Genomic DNA, 22,243 nt, shown 5'->3' with positions numbered 1-22,243 from the left:
CCCATGGTTGCACTAACATCTTTCTGGAGTAATACTACCTTTCTTCCTCAGTTTGGAACGCCTAACTTCCTTTCACCAAGAGTTCAGAAATAGTACCACATTCTCTGAGATCCAAACTTTCCCTTAGTCTTCAGTGTATCAGTCAGATAGTGCCATAAGATTGATGCACAATAGATGCCTCTACAATGCAGTGGATCAAAAACAGTGAGTATTCATTCTTAACGATCTGTAGGTTGACAAAGGTTACCCACAGGACGGTGTGTTCACTTGGAATGACTCAGTTTCCCTCTGTATGGCTCTTCTTTCCTTCTGCTGAAGCTGAAAATAAGGGTGTTTTCTTAATTAGTATGACTTTGGTGATCAGAAAGAGGGTCTTAAGGTAAACTACCTATATTAGGCTGTCCACTGTGATATGTCAGGAATTACATGGGGAGGAAACCATCACTATCAAGAATAGCTTGAGGGGTTAGGTGTAGTGGTGCACACCTATAATCCTCAGGAGATGAGGGCAAAATAATCTTGCATTCAATGCTAGCTGCTAGCTAGAAATACACACACACAGACAAGAAATAATGAATGTTCCTGTTGTTTGCAGAACTGAAAAGCACCTCATGATTAGTGGACTGGTGTTAGATATGTATCACCTGATTAGGGTGGGAATGCACACATCAGTCTGGAAATAACTACACCTGCTCATATGACTCCTCAACCAGCATTCTGGCAAGAGAGCAGGACAAGAATCTTCCATCTTCTTGAGTCAACTTTTGGAGATGAAGCAAGTCATCTTTCTTTCTTCAACTTAACCTGGGCTCTTTGCTTCACTGGCCCATTGGATGGTAAGCCTCCAAACTGGCATCCATTCATACAAGGATCAGTAGAACAGCCTAGACATGCTCTTCTCAGGGCTGTGGCAGAAGTGTGAAATCTTGTGCAGATGTAGGTAGGCTTCTTCTTTATAGATATGGAACTAATGCTCCATAATCTCTGCTTCATTCTACTGGAGAAAGTGAGTCGTATGGCCAAACCCAAAGTCAAGGTGTAGGGAAGAACGCCCCTCCCAAGATACAGTGTGTGTACATCATATAGAGCCACAGAGGCAAGACCTGCGGTTATAGGAAGACATAAAGAATTCAGACCAAACATGAAAACTTCCACCCTCTAGGTAGAGTAGATAACACTACTGGAGTCTTAGACTTCTCCTTCTATCTCTACACTAAGCTGTTGTGAGAATTTTTTTCCTGGGTGAGAATAGGTAACTTCTGCCCCTGTCCTTCTAAGGTCCCAACAACAAGTCAAAGTTTGAATCCATCAAAGCTCCCCCTTGGGGAATCAGTGGGTTTGCGGGTTTTACTTACAGAGTGTGTAAGGGGTTACCAATAGAAGCATGGGTGACTCCAGTCAGCTCTACTGGGAAGCCTTCACCCTGCATGGATGGCTTCCCCACAGCTACAGAGAGGAAGGCCTGTTCCCTTTGTCTGTAAAAAGAAACTTGTGGAGTGTTTTTGTTTAAAAAAAAAATTATAAATTGTTCCTAAATAGTCTTAATAGAATTTTTCCCTCTAAATAATCAGAAAATTATATGCAAATTAGTGCTCACAGCAATCAACCAACAGGTAAGAGAGAAATTTTACCTAAGAAGGAACTTCGAAAGGATTTGTAAGAAATACTCCAGTAAACACAGATCAAGTAGAAGGAAGCTTTTTTGGTTTTGTTTTGGTTTTTCTTGGAGACAGGGTTTCTCTGTAGCTTTGGAGCCTATCCTGAAACTCACTCTGTAGACCAGGCTGGCCTTGAACTCACAGAGATCTGCCTGCCTCTGCCTCCTGAGTGCTGGGATTAAAAGCATGTGCCATCACTCTCCTGCAGGGAAGGAAGATCTTTATTTGTAGTATATGAGGGAATATTCATCTCGTTGTTTTAAGACAGGGGATTACAACTTGGTAGGTTATAGCTGAGGTTGGGGTTGGAAGTGTACCTTGCTGAATTTCTTCATCAAAAACCCATTTATTAGTACTTAATGACAGTCAGCCATTACATGAGGAGTTGTAAAATGGTCCTTTTCTAATTCTTCCAATCCTCCATCAGACAGAAATTGGAACATTTGTGCAGAACAAGTCTTTTCCCCTTTGTTCATCCTTGGAAGTTTCCATATGGACTGATAGATTCGTTTTCAATCTTTTTTTTTTTTTTGAGCTGGGGATCGAACCCAGGGCCTTGCGCTTGCTAGGCGAGCGCTCTACCACTGAGCTAAATCCCCAACCCTCGTTTTTCAATCTTAATGGTTTTTTTGTAAATATTATAATAGTGACAGACTGATCTATGAGACCCACTAATCCCAGTCTTTGCTCTCCTTTGGCACATTATTTTTTTTAATTAACATTTTTTTTCATTTATTTTATATACCGACTATAGTTTCCCCTTCCTCCTCTCCTCCTGCACCCCCCATTCCCATCTACCCCCTCCCTATTTACTCCTACTCCAGCTCCATTCAGAAAGGGGCATGCCTCCTATGGGCTTGAACAAAGCATGACACATCAAGTTGAGGTAGGACCAAGCTCCTCCCGCTTGCATAAAGGAAGGGCAAGGCAATACAGCAGGGCGAACAGGTTCCCAAAAGCCAGCTAAGCACCAGGGACAGGTCCTGATCTCATTGCTGGGAGCCAGGCTACACACTGTCACACACATGCAAAGGGGGTCGGTCCCATGCAGGTTCCTTAACTGTTGGTCTAGAGTCCATGTGCTTCCACCAGCTCAGGTCAGATGTCTCTGTGGGTTCCTCTGTCACTTTGGCACATTGTTATTGGTCTAAGAGAATGTCCCTGAGTCAAACAAGGCAATCTGTTTTCAGCTTACTAGTGATCTGGAATTTGTCACACCCCAAGCATCCCTTGTTTTTCACCAGAACTGTTACTTAGAAACCAGCATCTAGGTGGTTGATGTGTCTGTTGTCACTGGAATGTCATTGCTTGTAGGTTTTTCACTTGTATGTATAAAACTCTCAGCATTGCTCACAACTGCTGCTCTAATACGACTACCAACAGACGTACAGTCTGAAGCTTCATACGTATCTCAGTCATCTCTTTCCTCAAGCTATCAGGCAGCCAGGAACATAGCATGTGGCCTCAAATTGTCACCCAATAGATGACTTGTTAATGAAAGGAAGAGGATTCTTTATAGTGCTGACACCTGACAGTCACCTCCAAATCACCAATTGAAATTGGCATCATTAGTCATGGGACTAGCTTTGTACGACACCTGAAATGATGCACCAGGGAAGTTAGCAATATCATCTTGCCAGAAAATATTATCCTTAATCTATTCGTGAGGAAAAGAAATCAAGCAGGTCTGCCATATCCTATAATGTTGGCTGTGATGATTAATCTTGCCAACTTGGTGGCATTTAAAATCACCATGGAAACAAACCTCTCAGTATGTCTGGGAGGAAGCTTCCAGATTGTGTTAGTTGAGGTGAGAAGACCCATCGTAAATGTAGGTGGCGCTATTTTATGGGCTGGGGGTCCTATACTGAATAAAAGGAGAAAGGCAGTTGAGCATCCATTTCCACCAGTCTCTGCTTCCTGATTGTGGATACCTCACGCTCTTGCCACCATGACTTCCCCACCATGATGGATGGTACCACCCACCTGAGTACCAGAACAAACCCTTCCTTAAGCTACTTTTCGTCATGTTGATGACAGCAATAAGGAAGGTTACTAATGCCAACGTTTCCAGGTGTTCTGTCATCTGCCTGTAATCCCAGCACTTTGGAGATGCAGGAAGCAGCGTTGCAGATTCAAGGCAAGTCTGGATTATATATTGAGACTGTCTCAGTAAAGCAAAGCAAAACTAAACAAAAGTTAATGCCACACAAAGAGTAAACAAGAGAGGAGCTATTCTAGATGCAAATGGACTAAAGGGACAAGATAACCAAATAAAATACACGATAAAGGATGCTTGTGAAATAGTTGGAGACCATGCATATTGGTTATGATCATGATATCATGTATTAGAGGGCATCAGAATGGGGAGATGTGCTTATCAAATACGTTGGAGGCTTTGTCTGAGACAGGAAGCAGACACCTCTTTTTGTAGATGTCAGTAGATAAAGAAATGACCTAAGACGTTAGGTGGTAACAGAGTGTGTCATGTTTCATTGTGGGGGAGTCTACCAGAAATTCTGATAGAGTTGCAATCAGACTTTCTAGAATAAAAATGGAGGTGATGGGAAGGTTAGGGGGACTGATGCCCAATGGTTTCCATTACTTTAAACTCTTCACTCGCACAATTTTGGTAATATTAAAACAAACAAACAAACAAACAAACAAACAAAAAACAGCCTAGAAACAAAATTGAAAAATGCAAGTGAGACAGAGGGGGACCACATTGGGATCAGACTCTGAAGACCGTTCCATCCTGGGAGAATCAGAACCAAATCCTGGGGATCCTGTGGAGAAGTTCAAGTAGGGTCACCATACTGCAGCAGCCACAGCATCTCAGGAAAGCCTTCTTTAAATATTTACTGACCTCCTTCTTCAGGCCTCTAACAAGTCCTTCATTTATTCATCTGGACACCACTGGAGGTGGTGTCAGTCACTTGTGTGGAGTTTCCATCACTTACCTCTCACAGCACTGGGTCTGGGTTAATTTGCATGGACTAAGGATGTAGCCCTCCACCATTTCAGATGGAAACCTCAGAATTCTTCCAGAGCACCAGGTGATGTCCTCCTCACACTCTATGCTTGTTCATGGCCTGTCAGTCTCCCCATATCCCCTCTCTCCCCCAGACTCAAGCAGGAGATCCAGCAGCTGCTTTGTTTATATTTCCTTTAATAGAGATTTACATGAGTTCTGGCTGTCCATTGAGATGAATGGTGCCGTACGGTAAGATATCCATCCAGAAGTGAGCAGACATCATTATCAATGAAAGCTACTCTTGAAATGGGTTGACTTACCAATGAGGGTTTGAAAAAGAGATGGTATCTCCTTGGGGGAGGATGCCAACTGCTTTGAGAGTGAAGATCCACTTGGGAGGAGACAAACATTACATGGAAAAAATATATTGATGTCATTGATACCACTCGGGGAGAAAATCCTGAAATAAGAGAAGGGATTTGAGTGCAGAGGGGAGAGTTGAGGAGTCTAGTCCATCTCCATTTTGTCTCGTTGTTTGCATCATTATCTGACAGCTTCTGCTAAGATGTTTCACATTTGCCTTCAGATAGTGATGACATCTCTCATCCGTGTTGTTGATGATGGAGAAAAAATAGGCGACATATCCTAAGGAGCAATGTGACAGTAAATTCCTTCTCTGTGTAGTTGTGACAGTGAGATTGATTTTGACTTTTGATCACACACACACACACACACACACACACACATTTAGAGAGATAAAAATTAAGATTCTAAGGGATTTCTACAAACAAACAAACAAACGGCAGGAGAGATGGCTCAGCAGTTAAGAGCACTGTCTACTATTCCAGAAGAGCTGGATTTGATTCCCAGCATCTATATGGCAGCTCACTACTGTCTGTAAACTCCCTTCTGGCCTCCTCAGGCACTGCACACACATGGTGTACATACATACAGACAGACAAAACACTCACATACATGAAATAATTTTAAAAATTAAAAAACCCAACTAGTTGGGGCTAAATATAGTGTTGTGTCTTTGCTATGTTAAGGGAGGAGCCAACAATAAACAAAATGAAAACAAAAACAAAACCAGTAAGGCAAATCCAACTCTGTGCTCAATAGGGGTTGTTTCCATTTTTTTCTGCAGGAGGTGACTGATTGTAGAAGAATGCCCAGTGCAAATTCCCCACTCCTGAGGTCCACTGGACCCTTCCTATCACACTTCATCTCCTCCTCTCTAGAGTCTATCCTCCTCTCTTGGTCTTCTTTATTTCCCTAACTCTGCTCTCTTGTATAAGTTTTCAAAGAAGATGACACAGTTAAGGAGCAGGGTGTCACAGCAAGGCTCCGTAGGAGGCACTGGGAAAGGGGTGATGTTTTCATGGTTGCAGGGCAAGCAAGCCTTCAAAAAGGGGTGAGAGCTGTTTAACTATCCTTCCGAAAATGATTGTCTGTGTTGAATAATTAATATCATTATGAGAAGAGCAAAATAGAGATTCTTTGAAAAGAGTGAGGATGGGAGAGGCAGCAGCTTAGCATGCTCGGGAGAGCCATTAAAATCGAATGCTGTTTTTTGTGCTCTCCAAGAACGGCAAGCAAAGGAAGATGTGTTGGATTTAGCACAAGGCCTTCCTAGGCATGCTATCAACTGAGCCTTTAATGAATTACTTTTTAAAAGATTTTTAAAAAATCATTCAAGTGTTTATGTCAGAAGCAAGAAGGCTGCTGTTTATTAGGTTAAGGAGCAGGGGTAGACTGACATTGGAGTGAGAGCAGCTTCATATCTACAGCTCCTCAGAAACCATCAACCTCGTGTTTTGAACAGTCTCTCTCTCTCTCTCCTTCTCTCTCTCTCTCTCTCTCTCTCTCTCTCTCTCTCTCTCTCTCTCTCATTGGGACCTGGAGCTTGTCAATTAACCTAAGATGACTGGCCAAGGGATCTGTAGGGATCTGCCTATGTTCCCCCTCCCAGGGGAACATAAGCATTCACCATAATGGCCATGTCTGGTTTACAAAGTATCTGTTTTAGATTTATTTACTTATTTATTTACTGTTTGTATGTGTGAGTCTTAAGGAGCTATGCATCATGTATGTGCAGGACCCATACAAGTCAGAGAAGGCATTGGATTTCCTGGAACTGGAGTTAGGGGTGGTTTTGAGCTTGTGTGTGTGTGTGTGTGTGTGTGTGTGTGTGTGTGTGTGTGCGCGCGCGCACGCACACGCGTGCACTGGGGACAGAACTCGGGTCCTCTGTATAAGGATATAAGCACCCCAATCACTGAGTCGTGTCTTCCTCCCTCAAAGTACCTGTTTTAAACATACTCGACAAATTAGAATTTTGTTTACGAATCTGTCTGCAATGTTTCCCATTTGAAAGGGTCTTGAAAGTTTCAAAATGGGATCATCAACACTAAATTTCTAAAAATTTTTATAGGCTTGGAAGAGAGATCCAAATGAAAGTTGAATGAAGTCCACTGAAAGAATTCAAAGATTGATTGTGTTACTTCAAATATGATTTGGAAAGACACTGTGGGGCATTGTAATAAAACAAGTGAGGACTCCAAGACTGTTGCTTGGGCCATACCAGAAGAGTCCCTCTTTCCATTAGCTGCATTTGCTTATTGAAGAACCAAGAGAAAACCCAGATGGAAATGAATTGAAAACAAAAGAGCTTAAGCCGAACACTGACATCAGCAGAAATTAACGTGACACAAGGAGCCCTGCCACCCTCTTCCGTCACCATCACATAGAAACTGTAGTTCCTTAAGAAGAAACAAGAACTTTGAATAGAAATTATGAGCAGACTCTGGCATTAGTTGATAATCTAATTAATGAGGAGGAGTGACTCATACGGACACCTAGGAAAAAAGATTTCAATTCTGTCTGATCTGAGACAAAATACTGACACTGGCAATGATAATGTAAGACTTATAAGGTGTTAACAACCGGTACATGTCTTCAGTTCAAGATAATTTAAGGTTAGATTAAAAAAGTTGAAATTCTTATAGCATTACAACTATATAAAAATGAAATTTGATGCTTTTTCTCAAACTTGACAACTCCCAAAAAGTATATCTCATGCTCACCAATAAGAAAGCCATTGTTCTCAATTACCTTAAGAGTGAAAAACAGCTGCCTGCCAACTGGCCGCGCTGAAGAACAGATCGGATCTTTTTGTTATTTGATCACTTTCATAGACATGTTACTTTAAACCATTATACAAAGAGATGCTCAGAGATATGTATTTTAAACATGAAAGCAAGTACTGCAGAAGTGTCAGGCTATTCCCTTACAAGAATTGTTATTTAAATTTTTGTTTCATAACATTTATGAATATTAAAGAATTTTAAACTGTTGTGATTTATTTCCACATTTTAAGTATTCACTTTTACACCATTATGTTAGTTCTTTCTTTTAAATAGGCACTCTAAATTGTATAAGCTCCAGGCCCATCCTTTAGTACCAGTGTTTGATCTGAAAGGTATTGAGATAGCTATATGGATGTGTGTGTATGTATAATCTTGCAAGGTATGGGCTTTACGCCTGCCCATTTGGGTTAAGGACACATGTTTGCAGCATTTCCAGGACCCTCTCTTTGAGTCCAGCCAGCTGGCAGAATACTTTCAACTATGTCCTGAGCAGCCTGAGGCAAGAGATTTTCCTCAATAAACAATGTTTCAAAGTGCAATCCACCATTTTCTCCTAGAATATTGCTTCCTGTGCAGACTGAATAGAAATAAGCAAATGTCTTCCTTGCAAAGCAGAGAAATAGCATTACAAATTCATGAGTCTGGGTGGTCCCCAAGGTAGTTCTTTGGACACGTTTGTGGACTTTAGTGAGAAACCCAAATATGAATGGGAGAAATCTGGCTGGTTGGTGCAGGTGTGTGATTCCAGTTCCTCAGGAGGCTGAGGTTGCATGATTGCAAGTTCAAGGTTTTCTGGGTTACCTGTGGAGTTCAAGGACAGCCTGGATGACTCAGTGAGACTGTCTCAAAATAAAAGTAGGAACACGGCTTGGGGTATAGCTTAGTGGTGGAACATTTGCTTGGCAAGTGCAGGGCCCTGGGTTCAACCCAGATCCAAAAGGAAAGGAAAGAAACAAAAGTGGATGGCAGGAAGTCTGAGAATGAGAGGGAGCTAACCCTTGGGCCCAGTGACTGGACGCCTTAGATAAGGGCTAGCACTTTTCACTCCATAAGCTTTGTGCTTTCTAGAATGACTTAGTCCTGTCATTAAAACAAACAAGCAAGCAAGCAAGCAAGCAAACAAACAAACAAAAACAAGCCTGCACAGGAAAGTGACCTCAGAAAAACCCTAATAATTACTAAGCACACACGTTAGGGAGCCAAGCAACAGGGAGGGCTGGAAATGTTATAAAGTACAGTCAGAAAGTCTCAGAACTATTAATTTAAAAAAAGGAATTAAGCAACTAGTTGAGAAGGCAGGAAATATACCAAGGAATGTAATTCTCAGGTGAGTCTCGTGAAATTGCCTTTTTATTATAGGTCCGTAATGGTTACTTCATGTGATTGAGAGTGTCATGATTGAATTGCCAATGGTACTGTATGGCTCAACACAAACAGCTACGGGGCTATTATTTTTCTTTCTGGCTGGCCAGTTCTTCACCCAATGTGATATTATGAATATGTTACATACTGGGATGATACATGCAAGAGGTATCTCTCAGTCACTGTGATAACCAGTGGAGTCAACTGTGCTATGCATTTCCACACATGGCAGGTAGAATCAGAGTGTGATGTTAAGCAAATTCCCCCTCTCACTCACAAATCCCTCAAATTGTTATAGAAATCAGTTCAGGCTTGGATCACTAAAAAGTATGCCCAGAGGAGGAAGACGTTGAATTAGACTTCCAAAGGAGAGAGTGGGCTGCGTCGGGGCAGAGTGTATGCCTGTTCGGTGTTTGCCCTCCACTAGCACGAGTGGACAGGCTAAAATGAAAAATGTTGGGTTTGGGCAAAGAGGAGAAGGAAAGTAAAATAGAGCAAGACACACGTTTTAGGAAGTGGGTTGGGAAGGGAAGGTGGCCTATGAGGTGAAAAGTAAAAGAAGAGGAAATGTAGAAAAGCAGATTGACAGTCAACCCTCAATAAGTGCTTAAGTGGCTGTGGATCCCATGCTGAGGGAAATGACCATTTCTGGAAGAGCCGGGGCAGAGTGCACAGAGAGAGGCCGCCAGAGCAAACGCAGAGTTCTACAACTTTCCAAAGGGGTGGACCACCAACCTCACTCTGTCTGCGGAGAGAATCAAAACCGTCACAGGGAGAGTACATGATATTTGTGTGTCTTAAAAACGAGAGAGATTCCGAGAACAAGCCTGCCGAAGTCCAGGGAGCAGGGGCGCATCGCTGTTGAGAAGCAGCCTTAGGTCTAGTGGCCAGCACATCCTCCCTCATACCAGAGGTCCCTGGCTGCTCCTCACACAGTGTTTCCTGCGGGTTCAGGTCACACCCTCCCAGGGCTGTGACAGAGAAGCCTGTGTTTTCCTGCTATAGAAGTTCACCACCGCCTTAATATTCTGGACCATTGAAGACAATGGGTGAGGATAACAAGGATGTATCTACAAGGATGTTAATATTGAAAAATAAATACTACTACTACAAGTGGTCACAAGGACTCCTGAAACATACAGCAACTTAAGAGCGAGAGGGATGGATGCTATTTTCCTTTTTGGAGAAACTGCGTTTGTCAGTCCTGTAAGATAATTTTGTATGGGAACATTTGCCTATCATCTTTTTTCCCAAGATCTTTAAAACAATTCATATGCTTCAAAAAAGAACCCCAAAGTCCTCAAGTCTTCCCTAGCAGCCAGAAAAATCACACCACACACACACACACACACACACACACACACACACACACACACACACACAATGCTGTACAATTCAGCCTTTAATCACATTTACCTGGTTCCCTATTGTTTTACCATCATCTTCTTGCACTGAAGACAGACCATAAGCTCCCTGAAGGCAAGAATTCAGCCTTCAAATTGTACCCAGCGCCCAGAACGCAGGTACCCAGCAAAGGCTGCTGCATGGAACCACCCGGGAGGGGGGTTTCAGTGTCAGTCTGTGGCGCAGCCTTTGAGCTATTTTGCGCAGCTCTGCTTGGCGGTCCAGGGGGTCACTGTCTCATACCCTCACCCCTAAACCGCCCTACATCGCTGCCATTCCTTGCTGCGGCCAGAAGGAGGCGCCACGGACTCGGGTTAAGCTTTTCCCACCCCCTTGCTACCCCACTTCCCCCAGCTCATGACGTGAGAAGCAGCCTCAGCCAAGAGTCTTAGCAGTAGGAGTGAGGGGGTGATGGAGGGGGTTTGGGGGATGGGGAGGGGTGGGGAGTGGAGAGCAGGAGGACGCGCGTGCACACACACCCTGCCTCTTAGATTTCTCCTCCTGGGCCCGAGTGTGAGAGGTAGGGTGTGTGTGTGTGTGTGTGTGTGTGTGTGTGTGTGTGTGTGTGTTTGTGTGTGTGTTCGCGCGCGCGCGAGAGAGCGCGCCTGTGTGGCACGTTCCTGGGTGTGAGACCCAAATCAAGACCAAGACCTTTGATGTCCCCGCCCTCCCAGCGTCGCCGGTGATTAATACCCATTTTTCTTACTCTCCCCCTCCTCCTCTGCTTTTCCTCTCCTGCTGCCGAACGCTTGACTTGCCCCCGCCCGCTTCCCCTCCCCCGGCTCCCATCATCACCAACTGGAATCTGGGCTCTCCTGCCTCTCCACCCCCCCTTTTTTTTGAGAAAGGAAGGTCCTCCCCCACCCCCTTTCCAGCACCACTTCCTTGGGCTCCTTCACCTCTAGGAAATCTCGGGGCTTGGCTCTATGGAGAAGCGCTCCTCGGGTCAGGCTGCCTCTCGGAACCCGGCATCCAGCGGTGCTGGCGTCCAAATGCATTTCCTTCTGCTCTGCAAAGAGTCGTAGTGAACTTCCCAACCCTGGAGACTGATCCATCCATCCTGCCTTGCAGGAAAGGGAACCCCTCAGACCCTCGACACCCGCCACCCCTCTCCGGACATTGCCATCGCCGAGGCGCTCAGAGCCGGTACGTAAATGCTCGCTTTGGAGTCTCAATTTTAGGGGTTTGGGGAAATCAGGCAGATAAAGGGTCGAAACCTTGGCACCATTAACCAACCTGGTGTTGGGTACAGCTTTCCGATCCAGTAGCATCGGGCACTTGATATTTTGGATAGGGCTTTTTTTTTTTTTTTTTTTTTTTAAACAAAAGGATATATTGGGGGAGAGGGGGTAGGGCTGCCTTTGATCTTTCTGAGGGGGTTAATCCCTTCTAGTGGGGAGGCTGGGCGGCTATGCTCGCGGCAGGAGCCACGCGCTGCGACCCTCCAGTCCAATCCACTGGCTGCAGGTGCAGCCCGGTGCGCTGCACATCAGCGCGGCGGCGGCGTGAGTGTGCGCGGGGGTGAGTGTGAGTGCGCGCGGGGGCGCGTGCGCGTCGGGGGCGTGTGTGCGCGCGTGTCAGTGTGCCCCTTCCAAGAAATGCCCAGTGTGCGGCCGGTGCACAATCAGAACCCATTGAGCACGAGCCCGGGGTGGGAGGAGGCTCTGCTGCCGGAGGAGATGAGGAGAGCGAGCCAGACATGTCAGCAGCATTGCAGATGGGGCTGGGGGCCACACTCGCTGGCGAGTTAAGTGGGGATGGTGTGCGTGTGCGCGCGCGCGTGTGAGTGTGAACTGCTGTGTGGATCCTCCTCTCCCTGCCTTCCCCCTTCCTTCCCATTTCCCCCTTTCCCTCTCTTCCATTCAGGTTGGCTTTTCCCACCTCTCATCCATGCCTGTCCCAGGAATGGTATAGGCAGACCTTTTCTGAATTATTTATAGATTGGTGCCAGCTGTTTTCAATTCCTCTCGCGTGCACTCTGTGGGAAATGCAGGGTTTCCTCCCCCTTTTTCTTATAACGACTTGATATATACATATATATTTTTCCGGCATGCATTTTGCTCACCCTCCGGGAGATACTCGAATCAAACCCTGACCTCCTCTTTTTTCCCCTTAGGAAGGGGACGCTTTGGGAATGACCATGCTCCACGGAGGGACGGAGCCGGCCCCCAGCCTCTCCACACAGAGACTGCTCTGCTAAAGCTCCAAAAATAAAACAAAAAACAAAAAAACGTAATTGCCAGAAGACTCCTTAAATGTATATATTCGGGCCACCAACCTCACATGCACATGGAATAATGACTCTGGATTCTGCATTGTGAGCTGCTTTCCACACCCTGAGATTCCCTTTTGCATTAATTTTTTCTTTGAATTTGCATCTCTTCAAGAAACAAGATTCAAACCAAATTTACGCTACATTGGATTTTAAATCTCTTCCGTTCCTTTATTCTCCGTCTTTCTTATGTGGATATGCAAGCGAGAAGAGGACCCTGGATATTCCCAACATGCTCTCTCCCTTAATCTGTCCGCCTAGAGGTTTGGCTTCTACAAACCAAGGTAGGGCATATTCTATTTTATTCTTTTTTTTTTTCTCACCTGGGGTAGGGATTCCTCATTTTTATCTGTCTTTTCCAGTCTCCCAGATGGTGTTTTTTTGTTTGTTTGTTTGTTTGTTTTTTTCTGGAAGAAAAAAATAGGATGATATCAAAATAATGCTATTTGGGGGGAAAAGGTTTCTGTGACAAAGAAGGGAATCTCCGGGTTATTTCTTTGCCCTGTCATCAAACAGGTTTTTTGTTTTTGTTTTTTTTTTCTCCGGGAAGGTGGTGGGGGTGGGTGTATGCAGGCACTCAAAATGTTGGAGGGCGTAAGGGGTGTATGTCTATGCAGACACAGGCAGCCAGGACCTGTATGCTTTCTCCACTTACACAGCATCTTATTCACCCAGAGCTAGTGAGTGTTAGATCTTGGTGGGCATCTAGAGATTTTTCTCCAAGCTGAGTTTTTTTTTTTCCTTGCTGTCTCCATTTCTCTCTCCTTGTCTCCTGTCTTTTCCTTTCTATGCGCTGTAAAAATAAATGAATAAATAAATAAACAAATAATAAGTAAATAAAAATAATGGTTGGGATTACTGTGGCTAGTGCCCTGAAACCTACTTGGTGTCTAAAGAGAGGGTTGACACTGGGCCCACGGATCCCAGGAGGCCTATTGCAGAGGGGCAGGTGTACAGGAGGACTGGCTGGTCTTAGAGCACCTGGATTCTGCAGGTTGGAGACTTCAACCTTAAGCTTGAAAAGAAGGGATTCTGTCAATATTCCACTTTTCATTGTATCTTTTCCCTGTGAGCTATTATTTTTGAGCTGTAAATTTCTCCTTCTGTCCACACATCTATTTATACCCACACATCCTCCAAGCAAACTGTTACTTCCACACTCTGGCAAAATGGCTATCTTGCAGAGTTCTAAAGCGCCGTGCATGTGGAAGGGGTGCAGAACCCGACACGTGAGTCTTTGTGTTAAACAAAGAGATGTGCTGCTTGCATGTGTTCATCTTGTACCCTAAAAAAAAAAAGAATTTTTTTAATTTTTATCCTCTCATCCATTTTAGCAATATTTGAGATTGTTATATATGTGAAATATATATAGCATATATAATGCCTAAAAATATAACAATATGTGAACTATGCCCAATCTGTTGGGCAGCATTTGAAAACAGAAATAGCAAGAGAAACGACTTAGCTAACAGCCCTTCTGCTGGCCACTCAGGCAAGCCAAGACAACTCTTGAGAAAATCAAATCATCCCTGGCTTGAGGGCCAAGATGGGGGTCTGGCTGCTCAGTGCCTTTCTACACTGACCACATACCTTCTAAACTCTAAAGACAGTCTCAGGCATGAATGAGGTTGGGAAAAGGTTTTCAAAAACATGGAGCTGAACCATGAGCATTCAATAGTCCTCCAAATACCACCCCTCTCAAAGTCACTTAAAAATAATCATCCTTTAAAACAATCTAAAAATACTAAAGAGTTGTAGGGGAGGTAATGGAAGGTCCTTGGCAGTCACTCCAAATGACAGTGGGCGATAGTTCTTTATTGTCCAGAAAGGATGGATAAGGATGCCATCCAAATTTACTGTTCCTCTGCCCTAGGCCTCATTCTTTGAGCTTCCAGTACTGAAATACCAATCTGTAACCATGGTGTAATGAGAGTGAGAGGGTGGGATCCCAATTTGAACCATGTTCTCACCATGTCTACAAATAGCTGAGGTTATCTGGTGTGTGCTCACCTTAGAGATACCTGAGCTGGTTCCCTATCTCCATCTCATCCTTCAGTTGGGAGGATGAACTCTTAACTTCACTTCAAAATACAACAGAGGGATGGATGAGGATGTCAGCTCAACGTGCGGAGAGTTCATACACACTGACGGACAAAGAGAGGTGGGCATCTGTAGGGCCCATGGCTTCTTTTGCATCCTGGTTGCCTGTGACAGTGCTCTGCAACTGAGTGGGACTTGGGAATGTTCCTTGGTGATAAGATCAATAGGGGGCTTTGGGCAGGTTCTCAGCCAATTCATTCATCATGCATGCTAATAAGATTAAGTCAAGTTCCAAGCTGTCATTAGTTGGCCCAGGGACCAGGCAAAGGAGAGGTTAAAAGAGCAGAGTATTGAGGAAGAGAAGGCAAAGGGGTCGAGAAAGTTAGAAAGAAATGAGAAGTGATCCAGTGGAAAAGACTTGTTAGGGGTCAAGGAAGCCCTGCCACAGGTGGCCTGAGGCTATATGGAACTCAAAGCCATTTTGGGGACTCTGATGAGGAAGCTGTGTGTCCCATCATTGTGAGCAGTGCCCACGACGCTGTGACTCAGTGGCATTCTGGGTCTTCCTGGGGCCATTGTTCTGGACCTCTCTTCCCTGCCCATCATGAAGAGCTGAATGGGTTTTCCTCTGTTCTGGCCTTCTGCCATCACCCCTGTGGCGTGGGTGACGTGGGAAGTTAGTGGGACCACTGGTGGGAGGAAGGACAAAGTGTATTGCAATCAAAGAGCCTGTGATTGGTAACTAAGGAAAAATTAATAGGAAATAATGAGTTCTCAGGAATGCATGGTTAAGGATGCGGCCCTAACGTGAGGAGAACCACTTGTGGTTCTATCCCCGTGTTCCAGGTATGATGATGTATGATGCGCCCGGGAAAGGAATCGTGTGGCAGAAGCCGGTGTGCAGGGGAAGAAGCAGGGTCTGCCACTGAATTGTCTAATTTATTTCTCCTGTTGGCTCCGACTCTAGGAAGCCTGCCCATCTGCAGACTCTTGCTTCGCTACTGGTTGTGTGTGATCTTTGTCGGGGTGGATGTAGGCAGGGAGAATAGGTAAGGAGAGAAAATGACACAGGAGGAGGGGAAGAGAGAATTCCTTTAGTCACTACTTTGCATACCAGGTACTGTCTTTTAAATAGACAGGTTCAGAAGAGTGACTTCTTCTGGAGGGAGGGTGAACAGCAAGGTACCTTATTGCTTCTGTTTCATGTTTGGGAAGATGGCTTTAGAACTCTGGCTATTTTCTCAGACCTTCACCCCCATCCCACCATGTATGGGGATGGGCGATGGCCACCTTTGAGAGAAACACAGGGACAGAGGTTAGCTGATGGCTGCTGTTTGATGGGGAGGAGCAGGAAAGAGTGGATGCTGAGGCACATCATCACCTTTGGAGTGTTTTGCCATCTCCTGCATGGCTATGATGAATCCAGGGGCGGGATTTCTTCCCTCTAATTTCTTCTCCAAAAATCAAATGAAGGTAACATCTTCACCAGTATTGACAAGCTACTGCAAACATTTTGTTTAATGCTTGTGGACTTGAAACACAGAAGGAAGCAGGGAGGTGGGTGGGTGGGGGGGCATGGGGGGGGAAGTTGGATGTGAAGAAACAATGGTCTCAAATTAACATCTAGAACCAGAGAAGAGAAGGAATCCAGGGCTGAGCTGACCATGGTGTAGGCTGGAAGCAGATGTTCCAAATGATGGGCCTCTTTTTCTAACACTGAAGATAGGGAATGACCTCCAGCTCATCTCTGGTGTCTCGATGGGAGTCAAGAGTAGAGGCTGCAGAAGTTAAGACCTCCTTTCTCCTTGCCATTTTACATTCTCCTTGAGAATTACTTCCTTTCAGTGAACTCCATTTTCAATCTCTGTGACCCTGCCCATAACTGAGTACTACAGCACTGTTCCTCTGTAAACAAATATAGATCACAAGAGTTGCTGGTGTAATGAATTGTTTACCTTTATTAAAGTGCCTCTCCTCATCGAAACCATAGAAGAAAGCTCCAGGGAGAGATTAGTGGTTGAATTGGCATTATCTTCCAAGAGGCTGATGATGGGAAGAACAGAGTACCGTCAGTAGAGGGAGCACATAGAACTCAGAGGAGGTGGGTTTCTAAGGTCTAGATGCAAGTAGATGCAATGCTAGCTGTCTGTCTGTGACTGTTACCCCCATCCACTGGGTAGATAGACTTTTCGCGATTTGTAGACCAGAGAGGTGTGTCTTCAGGGGCCTTTCTTCTTTGCTTTGTGTTCTAGTATCTTATTTCCATATTGTCACTTCCTGGTCCTGTCAGCTGAGGTTGTCAGGGAAGAAACCTAATGTTCATGTTATCTCCTTGTAGCAATTTCCATAGCTGCCCCAAACACCGTGATTGTTTGCTCTTTCTGTGTCTTACTAACCTGAATTTTAGGTTCTGAAGGCACCTTTTCCTTCTCTTATTTATGTGCCCTCGTTCTTTTTCTGAGAAGTTCACCAGCTACTCAGGGGCAGGGGGGAGATGTGTATTCATCTTGGAATCATTGGTACTCATTGCAGAGACAAGCATGTGACAAATACCTAGAAAACACTAGGAAAAGGAGAGGACGCACACTATCAGTCAATGACACTATTTGTTATTTTTTGTTTGGTGGTATAAAATGGGGTGAGGGTATGCTATGAGATGTAATCAAGAACTTGAGGCTTAGTAGTCACCTACTCTGTCTCTCTTATTTCATAGACAAAGAATCTATGGGATTTTAGGATCTGGGGACATGATTGTCCCAAGGTTACGGAGTTCCTTTGCCGAGGCTTCCTGCAATACACCATCGATTGCAGTGAGAGGTGGTGATTGTCTGTGATTTCAGATATCTACATCATTACCTCTCAAACTTTATTGCATACACAAGTCACAGGGTGGGGATGCTATTAAAATGCACATTCTGATTTGATAGGTCTGTGGGAGAGACCTGATATTCTGAGTCTATAGAGTTCTTGTGTGACAGGCTCAGGTCCACACCATTTGTACAGCTCAACGCCATCATAGTTAATATTGAATTTCTCTATATCCATTTTGTTGCTGTACAGCATCTTTTTTAATTAGTAAGAAAACAACTATATGTTTAATTTTACCTATTTCTTATCCCTTTTTCTTTATAATTCTTCTACCCATTTATACCTTTTTGTTTTGTCTTTCATCATGTATGCTTTCTGATAATGCTTTCTTCTCATTTTCTTCCGCTTCTTAATTTTTTTATTAACACCCATTTGTCTCTTCTCACTCACATTGCTGTTGACTTTTAATTTAATTTATCTTTATGATTTTTGTTCTTATTCAGTTATTCAATAAATACTTGGTAATACTAATCAAGCTATGAAAAAGAATTGTCTCTGCATACTCCCATAGCAGATAACCTATATCCTGGAGGTCTAGAAGGACACACAGCACAAGGAAACCATCAATTGCTTAAGACCTTTAAAGGCAAGAGTGGGATGTGGTGAGGTACAGAGGGATTCATGGAGGGGTTGATAGTTGAATTCTTCCTTGAAGGATAAACAGGAGTTTTGGAGGCGAGGAAGGAAAGGTCGTTTGAGGAGGATGCATGGTGTAGATATTCATCCTCCTTGTCTTGCATCCCTGAAGACCAACACAGGAGTGTGCTGCTTCTCCAGCTATGAATCTCTGATCACAAGTGACCAAGGCAGAGAGGGGCTGAGGCTTTCTAATTTCTGCTTTGGTGAGTCTACAGTTAATGAATCCTCACCCAATTTGTTAGACTTGCCTCTAGAATGAGCAAATGATGTAGTTTTCATTTTAGACCACTGGATTGCAACTAACTTTATTGATGGCCATTACAAAGAAAGGGACAGCTGTTAGCTGATTTGTGTCCAAGGAGAGAGTTGGATCCCAGCCCAGGCCAGACTACTTGGAATGAAGGACCAGCCCGGCCCCATGCGTTTCTCGAGTAGTGAGGTAGAGTGCTACACCATTCATCCACTAGCTGCTTTCTGTACCAGCACAGAAGGGCAGTAAGAACAGAGGAGCCCATTATTCCCAGGCACCTCACAACACATTTTAGTTGCCTTATTGGAGTGGCCTGATACTGTAGAAAATTTTAGTTTGTTCGATGCCTGGGTGTAGGAACGATGGGAGACATCTGGCCACCCATTGGTTAAGCTGTAGCCTGGGTGCTTAAAGGAAGATGAATTTGAATGGATTGTTCCTTAAATTATTTTTCATCTGTTTGTGTTCCCCATTCTTCTACCTTTGAAAACTCTTACCATATCTCTATACTTGGTGAAGTATATTCATTTTATTAGGAGAAGCTTGTTATTAAGCTTGGTCTGGGGATTTTTAATTTTATATTTGCAGTATTGGGGATTGAACCTAGGATCTTGTGTATGCTAGGTAAGCACTTTAGCACTGACATAATCCCCTGTCTCCCCCACCCATTAAATGAACTCATGACCTTTCCCCTTTAACCTCCTGAGTGGCTAAGATTAACAGGTAGTTGCCACCAGGACTAGCTTTCAGCTTGGAGACCTTTAGAGGGTCCACGGCATGTAAAGAATACTGTGGGAATGAAGGTGTAGGGGAGAATAAGTGGCCTGACTGAAGGGTGTGTGTTCTGAGGTGACTGGAGGGACAGAGCAATAGAAGCAGAGCTAGGAAGCCACTCTTTTCCTGGGCAGGGTAGAGTGGAGTCTAGACTGAGCCTGTAAGTGACAGACCTGGGAGGAGAGAGAAGTGATGGACCCTGTTCTTTCTTGGGAATGGGTGTTTAAGGGAGAGGGGATCGACAAGGACAGAGTGATGAGGACAGTGTGTGTGTGTGTGTGTGTGTGTGTGTGTGTGTGTGTGTGTGTGTGTGTGATTCCTTCACTCTGGCCCTGTCCCCCAGTTGTCTTCCAGGTCTCTGGTCACCGGCTCACCAGGGTTGCAAATTCATAATCCATTTTTTTTTTTTCCAGGAAGAAACATCAAGTTTCAAGTTCTCATTTGTCTTGATGTAGACTTGCTTGTGACTTTAACTGGCTGTATTATCTTCAGAAATTAGGTCTTGTTTCTTTAGAGTTGTGTGGGACTTAGTGAAATAATGTTGTTTAAAAGCATTATATTGTTAACAAAATAGTGAGGACTATTCCTATGGTTTACATGGCACGTTTAATCCTTCCTCCCACATCTCATTCTCCTCTGTGAAAGCAACCAGACTTTCTAAAGTAAGCTTCCCACTTTCTGATGCTATGGTCTGCTCACACTACCGAAGCTGGCTTAGAGATCAGAACACATCCTCGTCCCTCCCCAACCCCTACTCCACATACTAATGTGCATTTGCTGCTCCTTCCATGACTTACCTACTCTGGATGGTGGCCCAAATCACCAAACGCATCAAATGTGAAATACACTGAATGATGAAATTCATATACAGCGGTGCATATGACTTGTGTTTGTTTGTGTGCATACATGCTTTTGGGGGGTGAAACACACAATCCTGACAGTCACCCCTGAGTTTGCTTTAGCTGCCTCCCCCACAACCAATCACTATCTTAAAACACGAAAGTGGTCCCAAGGCTAGCAACAGGAGGAAAAGCCATGGGTCTGCCCGCTGAAGCTTATTTGTGTGCTTCACGGCCTGGGCAGTTCTCCTCCACCAGTCACCTTGGAATGGGTATCCCTTGAGTTAGCCAGTGATGGGCACTCACTGCAGCACACATCTTCAGAACTCAGGGCTCCTCTGTAAGTCAGGAATATTTGTGAGGTTTAGTTTCCATTATCCAGGAGGTGCCGGAAGGGGTGGTCTTGGGGGTTAGAAGCTTACAGTAGTGTCTGCAATGCTCTTTGCTTCTTGACTGTGTGCAAAGCTTTGACTTTGGCCTTTAGTCTTCTTACTCAGGCACAGAGGTGATGGTGGAATGCAGCTCTCCTTAACCTTGGCTCAGCAGCAGCAGAGCTTAAATGAAAACAAGTTTTTAAAGCTATGCAACTAAAAAGGAATCAAGTCAAAACTCTCAGGAAGGGGCTGGGGAGATGGCTCAGCCACTAAAGCGTGAGAACCTGGGCCAGAACGCAAGTAATTAGAGACAAAGCTGGATGTGGCAACATGTGCTTGTCATCCCAGCCTTGGGGAGACACAGACAAGAGTCCTGGGGCTCACTGGCCAGCCAGCCTAGCCTGCTTGGTCAAAGCCATTGAACGATCCTGCCTTGAAAAACAGGATGAACCATGTATGAGGAATGATATCTGGAATTGTCCTCTCACCTCCATATGTGCGCGCGCGCGCGCACACACACACACACACACACACACACACACACACACACACACATCTCAGGAAGAAATTCAAGCAGTGGCCATTTTTAAAAGTCTCATAGGGGAGTCCAATGTGTTGCCATTTTATTTTATTTTATATGAAGTCTCACTGTGTAGCCCAGGATGGTCTCAAACGCATTGTGTAGCCTAGGCTGGCCTCAAACTTGTGATATGCCTGCCTCCTAGGTGCTGGATTACAGGTGTGCACTATGACTGGGCTATGTGAGAGGCCATATTTGATGACTGACAAGGCAAGCATTATCCCTCATCATGACCCAATCTAGCATTTGATTGTATGGTGAGACCCTGTTTTGTGACTGGGAGAGAGTCCCCGAGCCTGGGATCTGAAGCGATTTAATGTCTCGAATGCACACAGAGGGTGAAACCCTGGTTGAATTGAGCTCAGTGCTCCACTGACTCCATGACTGAGCTCTCCCAACACTGACACAAGGCCTGGTATTTCAAGTTAGGAAACACAAGGCAAATGCTTTCCCTGACACCCTGGGACAGGGGTGGCTGTGAAGTAGGGCGAGCAGCCTCAGCTTCTGCCAGCACCCTCTGCTCCACTTAGGTGGTATTGAGGATGCCCCATTTCTTGTTTCAGAGAGAAAGCCTCATTTTACTCCTTTGTACCACTGTAAATGCAGGAAAACTATTAATAAGTGGGGCTGGATAAGCAGCCCCTGATTGACTGGTGAGGGCGCTGAATGGTGCAATTATTCCGGAGCAGTTGGAATTCACTAGGCCCTGTTGCCCTCCCTCCCTGTGCCTGAAGTGGGATATTAAAGGCACGGATGGAAGGCAGAGGGTAGGAGGCATTAAGATGTCGCTCTTCTCTGGCTGTAACTTTAATCACCGATTATTAAGCTGGCTGGGCTAATAGTTTTCTCGCATCCTTCCTTTTTGGCTTCCTCCCTTGCCTGTTTTAAAATAAATGTGAACCTAAATGTACAGTGGCAAGAGCAGAATCCAGATTTATGGGTCTGTTTTCTTTTCAAAGACAAACCATTGTTCTCTTTTGGACATCTGCTAATAGCCATTGGGGATGAGAGAAGAAAGATTGGGATGCTAGTGGTTTTGAGTGGGCTCTAAATGTTTGGG

The 22,243-nt window shown here is 44.6% G+C and overlaps 1 protein-coding gene and 1 long non-coding RNA gene across 4 annotated transcripts in view; one reads left to right on the top strand and one right to left on the bottom strand.

The window, feature by feature from the left end:
- Positions 1–4,343: 4,343 nt before the first annotated feature.
- Positions 4,344–11,836, bottom strand: LOC118579598. The gene is made up of 3 exons (XR_004944481.1): positions 11,784–11,836; positions 11,447–11,551; positions 4,344–5,277 (listed from the first exon to the last, which is right to left on the bottom strand). It is a non-coding gene; the product is annotated as an uncharacterized LOC118579598 (long non-coding RNA).
- The window catches only part of Grin2b (glutamate ionotropic receptor NMDA type subunit 2B), a 446,827-nt gene continuing 435,709 nt past the window's right edge, over positions 11,126–22,243 (top strand). The window contains exons 1-3 of one of the 3 annotated variants that reach the window (XM_036180998.1): positions 11,126–11,229; positions 11,619–11,693; positions 12,664–13,103. The gene's annotated coding sequence lies outside the window, so the exon portion shown is untranslated. Of the gene's footprint in view, positions 11,230–11,393; positions 11,694–12,663; positions 13,104–22,243 lie in introns of those variants that run through there. The other 2 variants (XM_036180997.1, XM_036180996.1) reach the window with 2 other exon arrangements.

This window comes from Onychomys torridus, chromosome 3 (genome assembly GCF_903995425.1).
Source record: "Onychomys torridus chromosome 3, mOncTor1.1, whole genome shotgun sequence".
In the NCBI taxonomy this organism is placed as follows: Eukaryota; Metazoa; Chordata; class Mammalia; order Rodentia; family Cricetidae; genus Onychomys; species Onychomys torridus.
Note: the sequence above shows the minus strand (reverse complement) of the source record. Positions and strands in the feature narration are given on the sequence as shown.